The following is a 13,510-nucleotide window of genomic DNA, read 5'->3' as shown; positions in this document are numbered from 1 at the left end:
TAAAGGTTGATTTTGATCGATGTCTAATCGATAAAAATCGATCAACATCAATGTTGTGTTTCTGGGGTTAAGAATACACAAATACTAAAGGTGCATACACACACACAATGATTTTTTGAACGGTTATCGATAACGATATCGTTTATCGTTCAATCGTTGATAAAATCGTTCACTTTCTGAGTTAAAATGATGAACGATCATCGTTCATGCGCGTTCACGTTTGTAGTTTGTAGTTCAGTCAGACTGACCAACTGAACGATTTTCAGTAAGGGAATATGCAAAAATCGTTTGTAGTTCAAAAAAATCGTTCATTACACTTTAAAAAATCTGACAGATAATCTGACAGAAAATCGTTCATAAAATCGTTGGTAACAAAATCGTTGTGTGTGTATGTATGCAGCTTAATACTTAAGAAAAAAAATTGTCTGTTAGTAAATGTGTAATTTAGCCCCAGAAATACATCGATGTTGATAGATTTTTATCGATTTTACATTGATTAAAATCGACCTGTAGTAAGTATACCCCCAGCTACTATCTGAAGAGCAAAACACTAGATAGAGGCACTATGCTTCTGTAAGTAGTCATCTGACCCCCTGGTGGGGATAGGATGGGGCTTTCTTTGCTAAATACAGCACTTTAATCCTCACTCCATGCACCCCACCCCAAAAAGCAATATAGATAGCCTACAGTAACTGTCCCCACCAATATGTAGAATATTTATTCCGCTACCCTATATACATAAGGTTTGTTACCCAAACCTATTAGATTGTAAGCTTGTTTGAAGAGCGCCATCTTCACCTTCTTTTTTGCGTCACTGTATGTAATGTAATCGCCCCCCCCTATGTACAGCGCAGTGTAATGTCAGCGTTTTATAAACAAATGATAATAACTTATTATCACTATATACTACAAATGCAGTATAATAGTGTAGCTCAGGAACTGATCGGAAAACTGTACGTCAGGCCGGTTACCCGCTGGTGTTAACAATGCTCCGGTAAGACGGCGTAAGACGTGTCAGTGACGTGATGTCAGCACAGCGTATGCCGCTAATCCGCTTGTGTGTAGATGAAGCATGCAGCGTCGCACTGCCTCACACCACAGACACGGCGGGTTTGGGGTCATTGGAAACCATATGTTAGTAGAACATACAGATATTATATTGCTGGTGGTTAAGGAGTCTTAGGAGTTTAATTTGAAGTAAGGGTACCGATGTGTCCACTGACACCTATCCTCAAATCACGCCAAATAGCCCCATTTGGTGCACCACGGACTTTGCGACGTAGCCGGGCCAAGTGTCTCCCCAGAAACACTGATTACTGACGCTGGCGGTTCTTATACTTCTGTGTGCGAAGCGGTTGCTAATTTGGGTAACGAAGGCAAAAGACAGAGGTCTGATATGAGTGACCTGCGCCATGGCTCGTGCCCCGTACAGGGATCGCTACTGTATAAAGGTGGCCAACCCCCTATTATTTACATTATGCTGACAGACGTGTGAGAACAGGATTCATTAAACACACACTAGTAACAATATCCGCCATTCGCCTTTCTCTGCATTTATTGCATCCATGGTATGCTGTAAAACCGGTGACTCTCCCATATATCCAGAGATACGTTCCTGATATATGGCAGAGATTACAGATCCAGACATTGGGGGGGGGGGGTTGTGGTCTGGAATAAATTAAAGCACAATGTGTAACCATTTTACAAAGGTCCTTGTATTTGGCCGGTATCCATACATTCTCAGAGTTACATTGATTTGGGAAACCTCATACTGTTTACTTTGAGAAATAGCCTCAGTAATGACATCACTTATAGGAATTCCCCCAAATGCAGATACCCCAACCTAGTATATAAACATGGCCTCAGAGGGGCATTTCCAGACATCCCCCAAATGCAGATACCCCAACCTAGTATATAAACATGGCCTCAGAGGGGCATTTCCAGACATCCCCCAAATGCAGATACCCCAACCTAGTATATAAACATGGCCTCAGAGGGGCATTTCCAGACATCCCGCAAATGCAGATACCCCAACCTAGTATATAAACATGGCCTCAGAGGGGCATTTCCAGACATGCCCCAAATGCAGATACCCCAACCTAGTATATAAACATGGCTGCATAGGTAGCCATTGTGCAGAATGACCCAATGAGATTGCAGCCTATAAATGCCCTAGGTGCCAGGGATGTCACTGAGATGTTCGAGTCTGTGACTTTACTAAATGCCAGTGACATCAGTGCACCATTCACATCATAAAGTATCAATTCCCTAAGTGCCAGTGATGTCACTAAAATATTAGAGCCTATCAAATCGCTAGGAGCCTTTGACATCACTGATGCATCAGAGGCTATCAAGTCACTAGGAGCCAGTGACATCACTGATGCATCAGAGCCTAACAAGTCACTAGGTACCAGTGACATCACTGATGCATCAGAGCCTATCAAGTCACTAGGAGCCAGTGACATCACTGATGCAGCAAAGCCTATCAAGGCACTAGGAACCAGTGACATCACTGATGCAGCAGAGCCTATCAAGGCACTAGGAGCCAGTGACATCACTAATGCATCAGATCAATTCATGATACCGATATCCGTGGGATCAGCTGGCTGCAGGCTGGCACTCAGTAATTCCTATGAATGGTGTGTAGTGGTAGAACAGTAGTTTATTTTTGAAGACCTTCTGATACTCGTGTTGTTTTTCGCCAGGCACCCTGCCCCCATGCCTGAGGGCTTTGATGGACTGGGGAAATTCATTTTGCATAGTGAACCTTAGGTTTCTGCATACCCGTATTTAGTAACATGGACTGGAGTCTGCTCATCCCCGGTATCCTCATTCATCACCATAGGTCCTGACAGTGCCCACGGTGCCAATCAGGGGAACATCTAGGGTATTTGTTATTTTACCCGGTGAGAACCGAGCGCTTGACTCATGCGGTTCTTGTTTTTCCTAAGGAGAATGTTGTGTTGGCGCATGTTCCAATACGCGCACATTATACGTAGAGGATTTTATTTAAATTTTATTGTTTTTGAAAAACCAAAAACTTGATACCTCAATACTGATAATGTTATTCATTTCCAGTATATATTAATATGCCTTTACATAGAGCACATGGTGTGTGCTGGTTCTCCGTTATGTGAGGCTGACAATTCATTTTATTTCCTCTGGGAGAGCAAATATTCATAGACATAATGTTCTCTGTGCAGCGGGGGGGCTGCCGTTTAGACCCTGTATTTATAGCCATTTATAGTAAAATAAAGTAAATAATTCTTATATCCATCCTGCTGAATCAGCTATACAGTATTTCCATTAGGTGCAGCCAATAACTACAAACTCACAAGTTCATTCAGCGCAGCTTTCTCAGTGAGCAGCTGAGCTCTTCCTATAGTTTACTCAGCTGCCTGGCTCTACAGGACCAAACCATCCCAGTGTCTGCTATTTACACCGTCCCCTTAGAGTGCAAGCTCCCCGACCTGCTAGAGCTGATATATATATATCTCTGCCTGCAGCAACACAATGGGATGTCGGGTAAGCTGGAATTCCATCTCACACGGTATAGCAATGAGGGGTAATTTGGTTTTATATAAGCAGACAATGAACAATGCTCTTTGTGAAAGTAACATTGTCTCAGGCGATGACGTCTGCGATCTTCAGCCATAAAACTCAGCGCACAGATTGCTGTTACCCCGCAACCTGTAAAGTCATTTGTTTTTATTGGAAATAGAATAAAGGAGAAATATAAATGAGTATATATACTGTTCAATTACTACTGTAATGATGTCATGTGCAGACTGGCTCCCTTGGCACACGAGACATGGTAGAACAGCATTACATGGGTGAGTGCCTCCTCTGTATTGAGTGTCTGGCATAGGATGCTAAGCAGTGGTGCCCTCATGTGTCTGCCACACATGGCACAATACAGATAGGGATCGGATGTCCCCGGGCAGCTGCCTGAGGCTGATTATCTGCTCTAAGTCACCTACAATGGCCGCTCTATAGCCTCTATCTCAGCAACGTTCAGCTTCTGTCTGACAGTTGGTTGATCCCGAAACTGCAGAATGTGGGATAGAGTACAGGACAAATGACAGATGACCCGAAATCTGATCCATCCTTTAAATCCCTTTCCGGCACCCCTGCAGTCGGAGACACCGGAGGTCTTATGAAGATAAGGGAGGTCTCAGATTCTGGGGGAACTGTAAGCTGCGTATATCATCAGCTGTGGGGGGTTAATTACTAATTGAATCCCAGGATTATAACCCAGGAAAATAGGAGAGGGGCGTACGCTGGGGGGGTCCCCCACTGTGGTCAGCGTGTTAGCATTCAAGGGGACAGAATCACGGAGGTGCCGACAAAACCAGTTTACTGATTCGTTTCTTGATCTGTATAATTGATGTATTAAAATTACCCAGTATTAAAACTGGATTTGTACCCCCGGAGTTATATCCCCTGACCCTTTTTTAAACTCTATCCTCCATTCCATGGAGTACAGTATAGTCACCTATGTAGTGTCAGCACCCCATGGGGTACGGTATAGTCACCTATGTAGTGTCAGCATCCCATGGGGTACGGTATAGTCACCTATGTAGTGTCAGCATCCCATGGAGTACAGTATAGTCACCTATGTAGTGCCAGCATCCCTTGGGGTACGGTATAGTCACCTATGTAGTGTCAGCATCCCATGGAGTACAGTATAGTCACCTATGTAGTGTCAGCATCCCATGGAGTACGGTATAGTCACCTATGTAGTGCCAGCATCCCATGGGGTACGGTATAGTCACCTATGTAGTGTCAGCATCCCATGGAGTACGGTATAGTCACCTATGTATTGCCAGCATCCCATGGGGTACGGTATAGTCACCTATGTAGTGTCAGCACCCTGGGGAGTACGGTATAGTCACCTATGTAGTGCCAGCATCCCATGGGGTACGGTATAGTCACCTATGTAGTGTCAGCATCCCATGGAGTACGGTATAGTCACCTATGTAGTGTCAGCACCCCATGGAGTACGGTATAGTCACCTATGTAGTGTCAGCATCCCATGGAGTACGGTATAGTCACCTATGTAGTGTCAGCATCCCATGGAGTACGGTATAGTCACCTATGTAGTGCCAGCACCCCATGGAGTACGGTATAGTCACCTATGTAGTGTCAGCACCCCATGGAGTACGGTGTAGTCACCTATGTAGTGTCAGCACCCCATGGAGTACAGTATAGTCACCTATGTAGGGTCACCATCCCATGGAGTACGGTATAGTCACCTATGTAGTGTCACCATCCCATGGAGTACGGTATAGTCACCTATGTAGTGTCAGCATCCCATGGAGTACAGTATAGTCACCTATGTAGTGCCAGCATCCCATGGGGTACGGTATAGTCACCTATGTAGTGTCAGCATCCCATGGAGTACGGTATAGTCACCTGTGTAGTGCCAGCACCCTGGGGAGTACGGTATAGTCACCTATGTAGGGTCACCATCCCATGGAGTACGGTATAGTCACCTATGTAGGGTCACCATCCCATGGAGTACGGTATAGTCACCTATGTAGTGTCAGCATCCCATGGAGTACGGTATAGTCACCTATGTAGTGCCAGCATCCCATGGGGTACGGTATAGTCACCTATGTAGTGTCAGCATCCCATGGAGTATGGTATAGTCACCTGTGTAGTGCCAGCACCCTGGGGAGTACGGTATAGTCACCTATGTAGTGTCAGCAACCCATGGAGTACGGTATAGTCACCTATGTAGTGTCAGCACCCCATGGAGTACGGTATAGTCACCTATGTAGTGTCAGCACCCCAGGGAGTACAGTATTGTCACCTATGTAGTGTCAGCATCCCATGGAGTACGGTATAGTCACCTATGTACCATTGGGAGCCTTGCACTGTAGCCACACAAAGAACTAAACTCGTAGCCAACAGCTTAACCCTCTCAGCCCCAGAGCTGTTTCTGTCCTGAGTTACACACCATACGTGCTTCTGCCTCCTGGGTTACTTAATGTTTTATTTGGCATAGTCAGAATCGTTATCTTCCAGCCTCTGAGTGCAAGTAAGTGGCAGCTGTCTTATGGTAATTACTGTTACGCTGCAGGTGACAGGGGGAGAAACCCTAAAATGCATTCACAGAAGTAGTAGTGGGTACATGGACAGGCTTACCCGCTTCCTTCAGATCAGCTGAGAGATGCCGCCCTCAGAATAATGGCATCCCCCCTCCTGCCGGGATGTGGTGACTTTGTCCCATATGCAGCCTTTCTCCTGTTGCTGACCAGTGAAGGAAGATCCTCTTATCCTTATAGTGTCTATTTGTATTGCCGACTCCTCTCCGTATAGTGTCTATTTGTATTGCCGACTCCTCTCCGTATAGTGTCTACTGGTATCTCTGGCTCTTTATGCTGTTGCAGGTTATTCTATGGTGCTGGCATACCCCGGGTGATCAGAGCAGGGTATTACCTGCCACCTTGGAAAAATCTCTTATTCATCTCCGCTCCGAAGCTAGAACCCATTATCGCCTGCAACTTTCCAGCAGCCTTATTTGAACTTGAGCTTCTCAACTCTTTTGTGAAGAAATGACATGATCTGAGAAGAGTAAGGAGGGGGGGGGGGGGGGAGTGAAGTTGTACCAGGCATGTAAATAGCAGCGAGCCCCTGGTTGGACAGTAGTTTCCTTCCACTCCCCCCATACGCCTGCAGGAGACACAGGCCCCCCTTCCCTGACCACAAACATGGGAGGGCGGCTGATTCACAACCTTACAATGGTGATGTCATTGGTTCCCTTTGTGAGAAGTAATTTGGCTTAGCTGGGGCTCCACCTTCCTCCTCCTCCCTGACAGCCTCAGCCTGTTATACAATTATCAGTATACGCTGAGAAATCTGCTCCGCAGGGAGCACCTGGAGCCAGGCAGGAGGGTGGCAGCAGCCTAAGGTGGCAGCAGTCTAAGGTGGCAAGCATTGGGGGGGGGGGGCGGCAAACTTGAAGCTTCATTTCCGCCAATAGTCTAAGTGAATAGTTTCTGCAGTGTTGCTTTTGTAGGTGTGGATGCAGCGCGGAACGCAAATCGGCCATTGGTGTTCCCGCATTGCGTGCGTACATTCGCCCATAGGCAGATCTGTACCCATCTTGTGCCCCTGCCCCCTCTCCATATGCTGGTGTTAGTCATCATTAGTGCCAGTCAATAATGGATGCAAAAGATCTGACGACGAGCGTAATTACGTTTCCGTCTAACCTTGCATAGGCGGCAGGTGCATGGACGCGCCCTCACCGCACTTTGCCTACCTGAGAACGCAGCGTTACAGCCCTGTTACGCCTCTCCAGCCGCAAGTGAGCATGCCGCACTTGCGTCCGCCAGATTTCCGGAGCATGCGCAGTGTGAAATCACTAAGATACGCGCCGCCAATCGGAGCACATTCTACTCTGCGTCAGATCTGAGTTTTAAAGTGCCTATTGCTGTAATATAAGTTTCATTAATAAGAAATAGTACATAGATGACGGCGGGGCTTATTAGTTGTGCTTATAATTTGGCAGGAGGATATGGCGCTGGGTTTTTTTTGTTTTTGTTTTTTACAAAAAAATAACTTTTTTCTTTAATTGAGATGGTCCTAGCTGATATAGGCGTCAGGATACTCGCAGTTTCCCTAAATGCTTTTTGTCTGTATAGCGCAATGTTCTTTCCGGTACTGTATTCCTGCAACATATAAAACAGTGCAATAATGTAGGTACATCCTTCCCAGCAGAAGTGTTTTCCTTGTTTTGGGACAAACTTTTAAGAAAATATGGCAGCACCCTGCGAGCAACTTGAATTGTAAGCTGCTGGCTGTGGAAGGCCTACCTTTTTTTTTTTCTTGACTGCAGCTTTTCAGTTCACGACCCTTCAAGAATTTCTGTAGCTGGGTGATGGGACTCGTGTGTGGGGGTTTGAGCAGAGATTTCCCCGCCCTGCCTGTCCTCTCTCTCCTGTGTGCAGCTTCACGTTACCCGCTGGTGGGTCTCCTCTCACCAGGCTTCTGGTTTTCCTAATATAATAAATTCCCAAACAAACTGATCTACACATGGACCGGGATGGCGGCTGGTTTGCGCAGGCGTTCGCAGCACTGAATGGGTTAATGGGACAAAGTGCGCTTTTTGTTTTTCCCCTATAAGTGGGGATTATTTTGCATATGATTCTCTAAACATGCAAAGCATAGAGGTGATATGAACGCAGAACCTAACTCTCTAGTTGCAACAACGCACCTGCAAGTCGCAGTAAAGGGAACAGTCAGCTGTAGAGTCCCGTAAACGATCAATCTCTACTGGTCACATCATGGAAATAACTGCGGAAGTTTCTTCTTAATAAAGCACGGCGGCAGTGTAGCGTCCAGCAGATAGATATGTAATAACCTGGGCGCCTCTAAATCTCTCCCCACCCCCTCAAATCAACGTGGCCGTGCTCCGTTTCGACTGCTGTAAAATGGTGACATTGCCCGCAAACAACGGGACTGTTGGGCAGCGTGACCGGGGAGGCTCAATTAGTTTACTTCCAGGGTCGCTGGCAGGGGTCCGTTGATCATGTCGGTCGATGATTAAATCAGGGAACTTGCGTTATACCTGTCTGCGCGGTTTTGGCGGAACCTGGAGCAGTCTTGGTTGCAGTTTGTGCTTTGGGTTGATCGCTTAATACCCTTATTTAATATCATTCACCTTTTGTGACCATTCCATGTCGGGCAAACTGTCCTTTTTGTTTTCCTTTCATTTTGCATGTCAGAGGGAATGTTATACGACGTGGACATGCAAAGTGTTTTTGGTTTGAAAAAGGTTTAAATACTTTGTTGTATGAGCTCCAACGTAAGAAATAGACCCTGCTCCTGACATAAACACGTTCGTGAGATTTATACTGCTGTTTGTCTAGTTGATGGCGTTCACGTGTAGCCGACACGCCTACACGCAAGTGGTAGCTGCCACTTCTATAGTTGCACCGATATCCCGGGGTCTCGCCCAATCAGAGGCTCTAGGGAGCTGATCTGCACGCACATAACTGCTTCCCCTGCCATAGAGGCTTCCAATGTCAGTGGATTGTAACTCTTCTAAGGCCCTGATTCAGACCCACTCGCGAGCGGCTGTCCGCTCGCAAGTGGGTTGATGGTCTGCACTGCGCATGCGCACGACGGAGGGAGCTCCGTCGTGCGCATGCGCGAGACGCGACGAGCGAAGGACTTTCCTTCGCTCGTAGTGTGTGATCAAAGGGGGCGTGCTGTCGATGTTGATTGACAGCACGCCCCCTTTGGTGGGCGTGCCTGCCAGACGGAGGCGTTACCAAGGGAACGCCTACCGTCAGAAGCCGGCTCCACTGACATCACTAGTGATGTCAGTGGGAATGATTTTGGCTCTGATAGAGCCAAAATCACTCCTGGCCTTGCGGTTGAGAAACTCAACCGCAGGCTTCTGCTCGCAGTGGCGATGGTCAAGACCATCGCGACCATCATCCTGCACGCTCGTATATGCTGTGGGTGGTGACCCACAGCTATACGAGTGTGTATATTTATGGAGGTGGGCCCTGATTCAGAGCGAGCGCTCTGGTCAGAGCGTCCGGCTCTGAATCAGGGCCTAAGGGCCTGAGACCCTGTACACATCTGCTGGGCCAGAATATGCAAATTGAAAAAATAAATCTTTATTGATGGTTTTGAGTTCTAGTTGATCAGTCTTAGATGCCTCCATCGGCGGTTCTGCCAGTCTTTGAAGCGATTTCTCGAGAGTTTGGAAACCCAAACACTCCAGGTATCTTGTTACATTAACATAAGCAATGACTGGATACACACCCATTGTTTATTGTACTGATCAAAGCCGAAATAAAAAATACGTTGGTAAAAATAAAACACAAAAAGGAAAAATAAAATAAACAAGCTACCCCGGTCCCCCTCCACAAGCACCGTCACCCCTCCCGGCCATGTTCTGTATTTTCCGGGTTCTCTCTGCCTTTTCGCATGTAAACGCCAGTAGATTAAGGGGCTGAGCCGCCTATCATCAGGGCAGAGTCGCTCCCCATAACGGAGGTTATATCAATGTTTGCTCACAAACGGTTTTTAAGTCTGTTTCTAGACCCATTAAATAAAGCCACCAGATTCAGTCTGTGAAACACTTATTGGCGCTGAAAGGGTAAATCTATAATTGCCCACCCGGGACAGGAAGACAACTTACTGGCAGGAGGGGGAAATTGTATCCAAAATGTTGTGTTTGGAGACTGGACATCCCACAGGCCCATTTACCAAACGTTCATCCCTGCGGCAAGTCTGTAAGTGGCTGCTGATAGTGTGTAGTGTTGTGCCCGCGCGTCCGGTGTACTCTGACTGTACCCAGGGCGCTCCCGAAAACTTTCACTCATGACAAAAAGACTTCAATAATTAAGTGAATTGAATGTGAGATTCTGGGTACAGGCTCTCCCCATTTTACATTCATGGTTTCTGCTGGAATTGGAAATAGTCTGGGCAGTCTCTAGCTTGCTAGCTTTTGTGGAACTACAAGCCCCAGGATTCTCTTGTCTGCTTGGCACTAAGCACTCAGCACTACATAGGTCATTGGCTGCATATCCCAGAAAGGAAAATCCCAGTCTCCCCTGCATTGGAAGTACTGACAGACAGATGGGGAAGGGGCACTGGGTGATCGTGTGGCTCTGAGTATTTATTTTCACGTCAGATGAGGCCCTGCACCAGGTATGGCTCTGCACATGACTCTCTGCACCAGTTATGGCTCTGCACACGAGTCTCTGCACCAGGTATGGCTCTGCACATTAGTCTTTGCACCAGGTATGGCTCTGCACATTAGTCTTAAGACCAGTTATGGCTCTGCACATTAGTCTCTGCACCAGGTATGGCTCTGCACATTAGTCTCTGCACCAGGTATGGCTCTACACATGAGTCTCTGCACCAGATATGGCTCTGCACATTAGTCTTGGGACCAGTTATGGCTCTGCACATTAGTCTTGGGACCAGATTTGGTTCTGCTCATTAGTCTTGGGACCAGTTATGGCTCTGCACATTAGTCTTGGGACCAGTTATGGCTCTGCACATTAGTCTTGGGACCAGTTATGGCTCTGCACATTAGTCTTGGGCCAGTTGTGGCTCTGCACATTAGTCTTGGGACCAGTTGTGGCTCTGCACATTAGTCTTGGGACCAGTTGTGGCTCTGCACATTAGTCTTGGGACCAGTTATGGCTCTGCACATTAGTCTTGGGACCAGTTATGGCTCTGCACATTAGTCTTGGGACCAGATATGGCTCTGCACATTAGTCTTGGGACCAGTTATGGCTCTGCACATTAGTCTTGGGACCAGTTATGGCTCTGCACATTAGTCTTGGGACCAGATATGGCTCTGCACATTAGTCTTGGGACCAGTTATGGCTCTGCACATTAGTCTTGGGACCAGTTATGGCTCTGCACATTAGTCTTGGGACCAGTTATGGCTCTGCACATTAGTCTTGGGACCAGTTATGGCTCTGCACATTAGTCTTGGGACCAGTTATGGCTCTGCACATTAGTCTTGGGACCAGTTATGGCTCTGCACATTAGTCTTGGGACCAGTTATGGCTCTGCACATTAGTCTTGGGACCAGATATGGCTCTGCACATTAGTCTTGGGACCAGTTATGGCTCTGCACATTAGTCTTGGGACCAGTTATGGCTCTGCACATTAGTCTATACAGTGTTTGTTCTTATTTTGTTCTTTTTTATATATACTAGTAAAAATACCTAGAGATACATCTGTTATACTGTGATACCGGTATATAAAGGACATGTACTGAGGATTGCTTCCCGCATAGACAAATAATGAAGCTGTGCAGCCTATTGATCAGTTGCCGGTGACTGCAGAACATCACATATAGAACCAGGGTCCTTTCCTGGACATTGATGCGAATAATGGAGCCTCCTGTGTTCTGTGACCTGCAGGGACCAGGTTATTAGCGCAATACGAGGAGCTGCGCGCTGACTGGGAGTTATGACATCTGTCACCGTGATTACTCTCTGCAGCTTAGTTACCATCCACTGCGAGCGATCACATTAAGTAACTCTCTATTCACACGGATATTTTTCTGCCATGTCTTTCAGAGCCTGCGTAAGCTCCATGAACACATAATTACCATGGATAATCACTAAACAAACTGGGCAATTAAATGTCTCTCTGAAGCTGGCTGGCTTGCATATTCTCCATCACATGAATTGCTTCTGTGTAGGTTTCCCTGTGAATAATGGCTCCTTATAATCCAGGAACCGGTGAAACGCGCTGTGTACAGTATTCATTACCGCTGCAGGCCGGGGCTGTCAGAAGCTAAACTTTATGTCAATCAGCACCTGTTTGATGGTGTTTTCAGGTACATGCTCTGATTTGTTGTTTAATTTAGCAGAAAAGCCAGTAAGGTTGTAACCTGGTTTCCAAGACGTGCGTTAAGAATGTGGCAGAGATCAGCGATGTTTAAACCTAATCTCCGCAGCCTATCAGGTAACAGGAGGACGCCTATCAGTGTCAAGCCTGACATATCTGTTTTACTTTGCTTAATATTCGGAAAATACCCAAATTCTTGTACATTTTACATTGCATTTCCCATAATATTTGAATATCTACAAACTCCGAGAACATGTAGTAGTGTTCATGCATCTCTGTGAGCGGGATGGGTATGGGTTATCGGCCTATGGCCACCATTCCAGTCACTGTACTGGCATTGCTGTCAGCGGGCATAGCGTTGGTTACTAATATTTCTATGCCAGGTTGTCTGTTACCCAGTGAGGGAATCCCGTGCAGAAGTAATCTAGGACTGGGGGGCTAATTGGGGCTTCCGTCTCCTGTTTGGAGGCAAGTTTGCCTGAACAGCTGAAGGTTACACCCTCTAAATATGGTGACGGTGGATAGCTTGTGCACATTTTTTAATTAAAACGGAAATAGTCCATGTAGTTACTTGCCTCCACTATAGCAAATTAAACTCCCTCTCACCTTGTTACGTAATTGGGGGCTTTAATTCAGCTTTGTGAGGTCGGGTAGGATGGACTGAGACCAACTGGCCCACTGGGCGTTGCGGCTCTCTGCAATATGCAGTGATTACCCAATATACAGTACTTGATGGGGGACAGGGTTGTTACGAGAAGTTGTACTCCATCCTTTCCGTAGCGCGGGCCCCAAGTCTTTGGGGGAACATTTTTTCCTGCGCAACCCTTCTCATTTCTGGCAGTCATAGACCCCTAAAACACATCCTGGTGCCACTATCCGAGCCGCATGTTGTACGCCTCCGCTATAAAGCTCATTACCCAGCACCCCTTGCCTACGTAGAAATATTGCATTGCGTGTCTAGCAAAGCAGGTTCCCAGACTCCTTAACTCAAACAGTGCCAACACTTCATGGTGCCTGTCATTACCCAGAACTCCTTGTTCCTGTGGTAATATCGTGCGTCTGTGCTTGTCTGGTTGCAGATTTTACGCAGGATTCCCTGCAGCACTGAGCACAGCATGTGGAGATGTGTTTTTGGACCAGGATAAGCCACGTGAAGGCCCAGAACTTTTAT

At 46.7% G+C, this 13,510-nt stretch overlaps 2 protein-coding genes across 2 annotated transcripts in view; one reads left to right on the top strand and one right to left on the bottom strand.

The window, feature by feature from the left end:
• Positions 1-6,559, bottom strand: part of ANGPTL2 (angiopoietin like 2) — a 32,102-nt gene extending 25,543 nt beyond the window's left edge. The window contains exon 1 of the mRNA XM_088465568.1: positions 6,151-6,559. The gene's annotated coding sequence lies outside the window, so the exon portion shown is untranslated. The remainder of the gene's footprint in view (positions 1-6,150) is intronic.
• The window catches only part of RALGPS1 (Ral GEF with PH domain and SH3 binding motif 1), a gene marked incomplete at its 3' end in the record, with an annotated part of 253,237 nt that overhangs the window by 166,829 nt on the left and 72,898 nt on the right, over positions 1-13,510 (top strand). The window lies entirely within an intron of this gene.

Source organism: Taudactylus pleione, unplaced genomic scaffold, assembly GCF_031769625.1.
Source record: "Taudactylus pleione unplaced genomic scaffold, aTauple2 ptg001997l, whole genome shotgun sequence".
Lineage (NCBI taxonomy): Eukaryota > Metazoa > Chordata > Amphibia > Anura > Myobatrachidae > Taudactylus > Taudactylus pleione.
The sequence above is the reverse complement of the archived record's forward strand: the minus strand, read 5'-3'. Positions and strand labels throughout refer to the sequence as shown.